The sequence below is a fragment of the Heterodontus francisci genome, chromosome 41 (assembly GCF_036365525.1).
Source record: "Heterodontus francisci isolate sHetFra1 chromosome 41, sHetFra1.hap1, whole genome shotgun sequence".
NCBI classification, from domain to species: Eukaryota; Metazoa; Chordata; class Chondrichthyes; order Heterodontiformes; family Heterodontidae; genus Heterodontus; species Heterodontus francisci.
This window is the reverse complement of record NC_090411.1, coordinates 21672680-21683404: the sequence shown is the minus strand read 5'-3', so window position 1 is coordinate 21683404 and position 10725 is coordinate 21672680. Positions and strand designations below refer to the sequence as shown.

Genomic DNA, 10725 nt, shown 5'->3' with positions numbered 1-10725 from the left:
CAAGACATGCAACTGCTTTAAAAAGTTTATGTTCCACAGCAGCCTCTGACAATGACGTACGTACGTGTGGACAGGCACAACCCTCTCCCATCTGATTGGTAGAATACTGGCAATCTACATACCTATGAAGCAGTTTCACTGACAAAGGAGAAAACAGCAACTTCTGTCAACTAATCTTCTGTTCCAATTAGAAGTCCAGAGAAAAATATACCGACAGTGAAACCGTCAGCAGTTATACGTCTTTGGACACAATCAGTCTGACTTAAAAGAGGGAGGGCAAATGGGGCCTGAGGACACCGTAACCTATACCGGTATCGCTTCTCGGCCTTTTGGCTAAGATCAAGTGTAGTATCTGTTCTTATCAGTTTAATATCTGATACGTCCCTTATCTGGGGACCATATATTAAATTGATTTTTGGAGCAGGGAGATGGAATAGGGGCTTGCTTCGTCCACTCCACGCATCGACCTGGTATTGCAGTATCTCTGGGAACGGTGCACCTCCCTTTCAGGGAATTTTTAAAATCTAAAAACAGTATTCTAAAATGTTCACAAATTGTACATGCTCCTCTGCTCGCAACATCCTCGAGTGGCAGGTTCTGTCGTAAGTTCAGCACGTCAAACTGCCACGTGACGCTGTGAGTTGTTGTTTTTGGCGCCTGTCGCCAAGCTGCTGTAGCCACTTGTCGTTGTGGTAGTGCACGCCAGTCCACAGGATGTAGCTCCATTTCCTTCTTCCGCCAGCTAGTGACTCCCAGCTCTGATAGTACACGCTGCCCCATTTGTCCTCTGGTCTTGGCTACCTCACCGTACGCAAGGCGCTTGGGTGCTCGTCCGTCTTCCATCCTGCGGACGTGTCCCATCCGCCGTCTGTTACATTCGTGCCAGCACACTTGGGAGCTCTGCCTTTGGGCAGGACTGCCGCATTTGTGATGTTGTCCTGCCAGGATATACCCATAATGTGCCGCAGACAGCAAAGATGGAAATTATTCAGCTTCTTTTCCTGGTAGCTGCACGTCGCCCATGTTTCACAGCCATACAGCAGGGTGCTGAGAATACAGGCCTTATAAACAGTGCTGAGAACACAGGCCTTTCAACAATCAGCTTGGTCCTAAGGGTCCGCTTGCTCTTATCTCGTGTGCATTTCGCGAGTCGGCAAAGCTGGTAACTGCTTTCCCTATGCACGTATCGAGCTCTACATCAAGGCACTGATTGTCTGTCACGGTGGACCCAAGAGAGTAGATCTGCTAGCCACTTCCAGTGGGGTGTTGTTTAGTGCGATCAGGCGCGGAGACGCAAACCTTGACCCATGACCTTAGTTTACTTGGAGAACAAGTTACAGGCATGGGAGAGACAGTCTGTGAGTCTTTGTAACTGAGCAAAGATGGTACATAAACAAATTTTGCAGTCGAGTATCCCACATTTGGGGACATCGCAGGCGTCAGCACACCCAAAGGGCAATGGGTTAGCTTGGTCCTGGGAGAACTTTTTCCCCCCCCAAAAATATACTTTATTCATAAAAATCTGTGAAAAAAATGCATTACAAAACAGTTCAAAACAGTACCAAGCTGACATTCCAAAAAGTGCAAAGGAAATCAGTTTTCTTCGAGACAGGAGTGAGTTGCCTCACAACCCTTCCATTCTATTTTTCATGCCATGTGCATTTTACAGCAAACCCATGTTTGGTGTATACAGCCCGAGGGGTTTCCCATGGGTCCAGTCCCTCAGTTCACTTTGGTGGGAGTACCTTACACAGTGGTCTTTCCCCATTGAGCCTTTACAGGGTCTGTCCCAAGCTTTAGTGCGTCCCTCAGCACGTAGTCCTGGACCTTGGAATGTGCCAGTCTGCAACACTCGGTCGTGGACAACTCTTTGCGCTGGAACACCAGCAAGTTTCGGGCAGACCAAAGAGCGTCTTTCACTGCATTGATGGTCCTGCAGCAGCAGTTGATGTTTATCTCAGTGTGCCTCCCTGGGAACAGCCCAGAGCTGCTTGGGATGAACTTCGACAAAAACCACTGCATCTCTTTCCACACCTGCTTTGCAAAGACACATTCCAGAAGGAGGTGGGCAACGGTCTCTTCCCCACCACAGCCACCTCGAGGCAGCGTGCGGAAAGTGGGTGCGAGACTCCGGGCGTGCAGGAAGGATGTAACGGGGAGGGCCCTTCTCACCACCAGCCAAGCTACGTCTTGGTGCTTGTTTGAAAGTTCTGGTGATGAGGCATTGTGCCAAATGACTTTGGCAGTCTGCTCGGGGAACCATGCGACAGGATCCACCATCTCCTTTTTCCGTAGGGCCTTGAGGATATTGTGTGCAGACCACTGCCTGATGGATTGCTGGTGAAAGGTGTTTCTCTGCATAAACTTTTCCACGAAGGACAGGTGGTACGGCTCGGTGGAACTTGATGGAGCATTCTGCGGCAACGTGGCCAGACCCATCCTTGGCAACATCGGGGCCAGATAGAACGTCAGCACGTAGTGAGACTTGGTGTTTGCGGAATGGGGTTGTACGCAGAGCTTGATGCAGCCGCACACAAAAGTGGGCATGAGGATGAGGGGGAGGTTGTATAACATTTTTGCCCCAAGCTTTATCTAGAGGTTTGAAGATGGTGTCTGTGCGGACAGGCTCCACTTCGGATCTCCAGATAAAGTGTAAGATGGGTCGGGTGAGTGCCGTGGTGCAGGACTGGGTTTATGGAGCAGAGCTGCGGTGTCATGGTGTCATCCAAGATCTGGCCATTGGCACCAACTTGACCTGATCGTCACCAGAAGACACCATCTGCCCAGCGTTCTCCATACCCGCACCTACCATCGCCACTCTCTTGTCAGCAGCAAAGTGAGGGCCCAAGCCCAAAGGTTTCACAGTTCCAAACAGGACGGCCCGCCACGCATCGGCATCCCTGCTACAAGAAATGATGCCAAGTGCCAGCAGTTCGCATTGGCGCTCGAGCAATTGCTACCTGCTAAAGGCTTACCAGGAAAAGCCGATGTTGATATTGATGACGCTTGCAAATCTCTGGGCTCAATCATCTATGACACAGCGGCAGCAGTGACATTTGGTAAAGGCGGAACACGCAACAAAGACTGCTTTGTGACCTACTCAGCGGAGGTGACATCTGTCATTGAAGCAACTAACAGCGCCTACCTGATGCACAACATAAAGCCAACAGCCAGAACACTCTATGACTTGTAAGTAGCCAAGGCAGTCGTGCAAAAGACAGGGAGACACTGCGCACATAAACACCGGAGCAACCTATGTCCAGAAATCCACACTGCCTGTCACAGTGTGAATCTATGTGCTATGTACGATGGGATCAAGAGGGCGCTTGGTCCTACCATTACCACAGTTGCCCCTCTGAAATTGGCCTACGGTCAAGTACTCAGCGACAGAAGCAAACAGATGTCCCACTGGGTTGGACACGACTGTGAGCTGCACTCCCGTGAGACGGGCATCTCCCAGCCTGCGCTTGACGCTCTTCTGCAGCTTCCTGTCATGGATCACTCGAGCTTGAAAAGGTCATTGATTCCTTTGCCAGCAGAAAGGCACCCGGCAAGGATGGAATTCCAACCGAATTGCTTAAGCACGAAAATCCCATCCACTGCCTCACCTTCGTGACCTCCTCTTTCGCCGTTGGAGGGCAGGATCCTTCCTCAGGACATGTGTGACGCAAAGAAATCATCACGTTACGCAAAAACAAAGGAGACGGAGGAGACCGTAACAACTACTTGCCAGGGACATCTCGCTCCTCAGAGTCACTGGGGTCTTGCTGGAAAGACTCTGTCTACTGGCAGATCGAGTGTATCCAGGAGGACAGTGCGGTTCCCGTGCTGACAGATCTACACTGGGCATGACCTTCGCCATACGCCAGCCGCAAGAGAAGTGTCGGGAACAGGACATGCCTTGCTATCGTAGAGCTCACGGAATCATTTGACACCGTCAGCTGAGCAGGACTGCACATGATTTTAGAGAAAATTGGCTGTCCACCAAAACTCTGTAGTCTCACCCGTTCCTTTCATGACAACGTGCACAGTTCTGTACGGTTTGGTGGCTCCACTTCCGACAGTTTCAGCATGAAGAATGGAGCGATACAGGGCTGCGTCCGAGCCCCCACTTTGTTTGGTATTTTCATCTCCACGCTCCTGACCTTTGTCTTCCCTGCAGATATGGAAGGAGTTTGCCTGCATACTAGGTCAGGCGGCAAGCTCTAGCGTCTATCCAGATTGAAAGCGAAGACAAAAATGCAGCACGTCTTGATCACAGAGCTCCTCGACACTGATGATGCCGCGATAGTGGCCCACACGGAAACTCAGCTACAGCCACTCATGGAGCGTGTCTCCCATGCCTCTAACCTCTTCCCTCTTACTACAAGTGGCAAGAAAACTGTGGTTCTGGGGCAGGGTGTCACATCTACGCCCTCGATCGGACTAAGCAGCACTCCGCTGGAAGTGCAGATTCTGCAACCTTGGATCAACGGTGACACACAGTCTGATTCTTGATGCAGAAGTCGACACACGCAGAGGGAGAGCAGCTACCACCTTTGGCGGACTCACGAAACGTGCATGGAAAAATAACAAGCTCGCACTTTGGACCAAGTTGCTGGTTTATGAGGCCTGTGTTCGCAGCACCTTGTTGTATGGCTGTGAAGCATGGACGACTTACAGCTGTCAAGAAAGGAAGCTCAACCATTTTTATCATCGATGTCTGCGGCGTATTCTCGGCATCTCATGGAAGAACCAAATCGCGAATGCGACGGTGTTCTCAAAAGCAAATCTCCCGAGTATGCCAGCACTCGTCACGCAGAGGTGCCTTTGCTGGCGCGGGCATGTTTGCAGGATGGAAGACGACCCATTCCCAAGGGTATTCTATATGACGAGGTGGGCAGAGCCAGAAGACCAATAGCTCCACTTCAAGGATGCCTGCAAGCGTGACATGAAGGCCCGAAACATCGATTTTCATACGTGGGAGACACTAGCCAAGAACAGAGGAAAATGGCGACATTACCCCAGACTGGTGCACGCCACCACGACGGCCAGTGGCGACAGCAGCGTGACAGCAGGCGCCAACACGCAAACCAGCACCCTACAACGGCACCTGATAACCCCACCTCATATGCGGCACTTGTGGCAGGACCTGTCTCTCACAGATTGGCCTTTTCAGCCATCAGTCAAAGTGCAGCACGTGAAACGATCGCATCGCCGATGGATTTGCTGCACGTCCATCATCTTACGTTGGTGGAAGGATGCCGCCTTTTGGCTAAGATCAAGTGTAGTATCTGTTCTTATCAGTGCTTATTTGATTGAGAAGAGACCATGATCATTGCCTTTTGATCCTGGGGAAGCTTTGAGTAAAATGGCTATAACCAATTTTCGAGCTTCGGCCCAGGGAGTGCGCAACACCGTTCGGGTGGTCGTGAAGGACAAGGAAGGAGATGCACCGGTCAATCGCACCTTCTTCATCAAGAAAATTCTCTTCGATTGCTGCGGATTTCAAGCGACGGACGTCTTCTGTCTGCAGGATTTCCCCAGCAGTGGATACTTCGACGTGACGTTCCGGAACGTGGCAGGATGCATCAAGTTCCTGAAGGCGTTCAAGGAGAAAGGGGACCGGGCTCCACTGTCGATCCTCACAGCGGATCCGCTCTTCACGCTTCCGTCACAACGGGACCGGGTGGTGACGATTCACCTCTACAACCCCAATGTTCCGGTGGTGGATGTACTCACCTTTCTCGCCAGGTACGTCGAGGTGGCCGGCAGCAGCACTGATGTCAAGGACCCCTTTGGGATCTGGACCAGCAAGCGGCAGGTCAAGGTGACCTTGAAGGTAGATCCCAATGGAGCCATCATCCACCCTCCCTCCAGCTTCGCTATCGGGGGAAGTCGAGGCTTCTTGGTCTACGCTGGGCAGCCCAGAGTTTGCCGCACCTGTGGCAAATCTGGTCACATGGCAGCCAACTGCAGCACGGTTGTTTGCAAGAACTGCAAGGAGGAAGGCCATCAGACCAAGGACTGTAAGCAGACTAAGTGTTGCAACTTGTGCGGTGCGGCAGGCCACCTCTACAAGACCTGCCCCAAACGTTGCCTCAGCTATGCTCAGGCGGCAAGGTCCAAGGAAAGGCCGGGAGAAGGTTCGACGAAGGCGTCCGCTGTTCGAAAGGAGACCAGCAACCTTCTCTGCAGCGAGGAACTTCAACCTGAGAAGGAAGGGGAGGCGGCTGAAACCAACGACCCAGCACCTACCCAGCGCCCGGAAACCCCTCCTCCACAGACAGAATCAATGGAGGAGGAGGCAGCAGATGGACAAACAGGTCAGTGGCAAGTGGTCCAGAGGAAAACCACAAAGAAAAAACATCCCAAAGCCACCACCCAAACCAGTGGCAAGAGGAGGCTCTCTTCTGAATCAGACTGCAACAACTCCTCTTCACTGGACGGGGAAATGCTGGAACAACAGCCCCTTCAAAAGAGGCGGCAGAACTCCGAGATGGATGATAAAGCATCCCAGCCCCCTGGCACTGGAAGCTGTGATGGTCCCGGCGTGCCCCAAACCCAATGCCCCACACGTAACGACGCGGCCAACGCATCTCAGCTCCGGGACACCGGGAGCAAAGACACGTCTGGCGCACCTGAGCTCCGGGAGACCGGGAGCTGTGATGTTTTCGAGGAGGAACAGATGGAAGCAGCTGAGGACAACCCAATCCTCTCTGCCTACAAGACCCCCCCGATGTCACCCGAGCGGCACAAACCCTGCATGAAAAATCAGGAGGGGTTTCTGAGCCCAACCAACGTGAAACTGCTTGCGCACACGATGGGTATGCAGGAACATCCCGAAGGGGAAGGACTGGGACTAGCGAGGACAAATGGTATGGGAAGCAACAACTAATTTTTAGTAAAAAATGGGTGTAAGAATTGCTTCCATTAATGTGCGTAGCATTAAATCTACTACGCGATGTGTTTCAACCTTGGATTACCTTGCCAAGGTCAAAGCTGACCTACTGTTTCTGCAGGAGTGTGGAATACCACACCTCAGCACCTACAGGCAGTGGTCGCGATGGTGGTCCCACGGGCCATCGATCTGGTCGGGGGGTAATGATTGCCGTTCCTCCGGCCTGGGTATTCTGCTGCGGGGAGGTAACTTCACCATCTCCGACGTTAAGGAGGTGGTGGGCGGCCGCCTCCTCGTAGCAGACGTGATGTACAACAACGCTCCGCTCCGGTTGATCAACGTGTACGCCCCGGTACAACGCAGCGAGCGGCTGACCGTCTTCCAGCAGCTCCCACTGCTGCTGGCGACGTCCAGGCCGGTCATCCTAGGCGGTGACTTCAACTGCATCATCGATGCGGCTGGACGATCCGGCAGTGACGACAGCAAACTGGACGCTACGTCCAGATTCCTAATAGAAACAGTTAAGGATGCCAAACTGCACGACGTCTTCAGCAAACCTGCAGACGGAGCGCAGCGCAGATACACATGGTCAAGATCGGACGGGTCTGCCCGTTCTAGGATTGACTTCCTGTTTGTGTCCCGTGCTGTCACGGTCGGATCCACCGACGTCAAGCCGGTGTTCTTCTCCGACCACTGCCTCTTACTGGCCGACTGTCACTTACAGGACGACCAGCGGGTTGGCAGAGGGACGTGGAAACTCAATGCGACACTGCTGACCCCAGAGAACGTTGAGGAACTCAAAAGGGATTACAATGGTTGGAGGACCGTGAAACCCCTCTTTGAGTCTCCAGTTCACTGGTGGGAAGCGATTAAGGAGAACATCAAGAGGTTCGTCATCCACAAAGGTGTTCAGAAGGCGAGAGAGAGACAGAGGGAACTGTCCCGACTCCAGAAAATTATGCAAAATCTACTCCGGTTGCAGTCAATGGGGGTCGAGGTCAAGGAGGACCTCCAAGAGGTGAAGAGCCAGCAGGCCTCGCTCTTTGCCAAGGAGGCCTCCAAGATCATCTTCCGGTCCAGAGTCCGCTCCATCGAGCAGGATGAGACGTGCTCGCGTTACTTCTTCCAAAAGGTACACAGAGAGAGCTCTGTTATCAGCAGCCTGAAGGAAGAAGATGGCTCGGTAACGTCTTCGCAGTCCGACATACTAAGGATCAGCAAATCCTTTTATGCTGGGCTGTATGACGCGAAGCCCACAGACAGCAGAGCCTCCCAGTCCTTCCTGTCATCTATCACAGAGGTCTTAGATGACAGCAGGAGGGAGAGACTGGACAAGCCGCTAATTCTGGACGAGCTGACAAAGGCCGTCGAGTCTTTCGAGACGAGTAAAACTCCCGGGAGCGACGGCTTACCGGTCGAGTTGTACTCGGCCCTGTGGGACTGGGTCGGCCCGGACCTGCTGGAAGTATACGAGAGTATGCTCCTGGCCGGCAGCATGTCAGAATCCATGAGAAAAGGCATCATCACCCTCATTTACAAGCAGAAGGGGGAGAGGGCAGAAATCAGAAATTGGCGGCCCATCTCACTGCTTAATGTTGATTACAAGATTCTGTCCAAAGTCATAGCCAGTCGAGTCAAGTCTGCTCTGGAGTTGGTGATTCACCCCGATCAGACCTGTACTGTACCCGGCAGGAAGATCTCTGATAGTCTCGCGCTACTCAGGGATACGATCGCCTACGTACGGGACAGGAGGGTGGACACCTGCCTCATCAGCCTGGACCAGGAGAAGGCTTTTGACAGGATATCGCACACCTACATGATGGACGTGCTTTCCAAAATGGGGTTTGGGGAGGGAATCTGCAATTGGATCCAACTGCTCTACACAAACATCAGTAGCGCAGTCTCAATCAACGGGTGGGAATCGGAAAGTTTCCCGATCAAATCTGGAGTCAGACAGGGCTGCCCTCTGTCCCCGGTCTTGTTTGTTTGCTGTATTGAACCCTTTGCTGAGTCTATTAGGAAGGATGCGAGCATAAGAGGGGTGACAATCCCAGGCAGCGGAGGCACTCAGGTCAAAACCTCCCTGTACATGGATGACGTCGCCGTTTTCTGCTCGGATCCGCTGTCCATGCGCAGACTGATGAGCATCTGCGACCAGTTCGAACTGGCCTCGGGAGCCAAAGTTAACCACGGCAAGAGCGAGGCCATGTTCTTTGGCAACTGGGCTGACCGATCCTTTGTCCCCTTCACCGTCAGGTCAGATTACCTGAAGGTGCTGGGGATATGGTTCGGAAGGGCCGGGGCGTGCACCAAAACATGGGAGGAGCGAGTAGCCAAGGTACGACAAAAGTTGGGCATGTGGGGGCAGCGATCTCTCTCCATTGTGGGTAAGAACCTGGTCATCAGGTGCGAGGCGCTCACGTTGTTGCTCTACGTGGTGCAGGTCTGGCCCATACCCCACTCCTGCGCCGTGGCAGTCACCCGAGCCATTTTCCGCTTCGTCTGGGGATCTAAAATGGACCGGGTCCGGAGGGACACGATGCTCAAATCTCTGGACAAGGGCGGGAAAAATGTACCCAACGCGGCCCTCATCCTGATGACCACCTTCGTGTGCGGCTGCATCAAGCTGTGTGTAGACCCCCAGTACGCAAACTCCAAGTGTCACTACGTGCTGAGGTTCTATCTGTCCCCGGTGTTGCGAAGGATGGGCCTGGTCACATTGCCGCGGAACGCTCCATGCAGTTGGGACGTGCCGTACCACCTATCCTTCGTGGAGCAGTTTCTGCGGGAAAACACCTTTGACCACCGGTCCATCAGGCAGTGGTCTGCACGGAAAGTCCTCAAGGCCCTACGGGAAAAGGAAACGGTGGATCCTGTCGGATGGTTCCCCGAGCAGACCGTCAAAGTCATTTGGCGGAATGCCTCATCACCAGAACTTTCAAACAAGCACCAAGACGTAGCTTGGCTGGTGGTGAGAAGGGCCCTCCCCGTCAGATCCTTCATGCACACCCGAAGTCTCAACCCCCTCCGCACAGTGCCCCCGCGTTGGCTGTGGTGGGGAAGAGACGGCCGCCCACCTCCTCCTGGAATGTGCCTTTGCAAAGCAGGTGTGGAAAGAGATGCAGTGGTTTTTGTCAAGGTTCATCCCAAGCAGCTCTGTAACACAGGAGTCTACAGCTCTACGGGCTGTTCCCAGGGACGCACACCGAGACAAACATCAACTGCTGCTGGAGGACTATCAATTCGGTGAAAGACGCCCTTTGGTCTGCCCGAAACTTGCTGGTCTTCCAGCGCAAAGAGTTGTCCACCACCGAATGTTGCAGACTGGCACATTCCAAGGTCCAGGACTGACTACGTGCTGAGGGGCGCACTAAAGCTTGGGGCAGCCGCAGCAAAGGCTCAATGGGGAAAGAGCACAGTGCAAGGTTCCCCCACCAAGCTGAACTGAGGGGCTGGATCCATGGGAAACCCCTCGAACTGTATCGTTAATATTCTCAATTGCTGTAAATGTAAAACTGTAATTGACATGACAATTGTGAAACGGAAGGGTTGGGAAGAAACTCATGAGAGTATTGAAGGAAACTGATCTCCCTTGCAATGTTTGTATTTTTTGGTGCTGTTTGGAAACTGTCTGGCAATGTAAATTTTACAGATGTTTATGAATAAAGTATATTTTGGAAATAAAAAAAAAATCTGTTCTTATCAGTTTAATATCTGATACGTCCCTTATCTGGGGACCATATATTAAATTGATTTTTGGAGCAGGGAGATGGAATAGGGGCTTGCTTCGTCCACTCCACGCATCGACCTGGTATTGCAGTATCTCTGGGAACGGTGCACCTCCC

The 10725-nt window shown here is 52.6% G+C and overlaps 1 non-coding gene and 1 pseudogene across 1 annotated transcript; both read left to right on the top strand.

Moving 5' to 3' along the window:
* Positions 1-313: 313 nt before the first annotated feature.
* On the top strand, positions 314-504 carry LOC137354003 (U2 spliceosomal RNA). The gene has a single exon (XR_010970153.1). It is a non-coding gene; the product is annotated as a U2 spliceosomal RNA (small nuclear RNA).
* A 10045-nt stretch (positions 505-10549) lies between these two features.
* On the top strand, positions 10550-10725 carry LOC137354250 (U2 spliceosomal RNA; annotated as a pseudogene).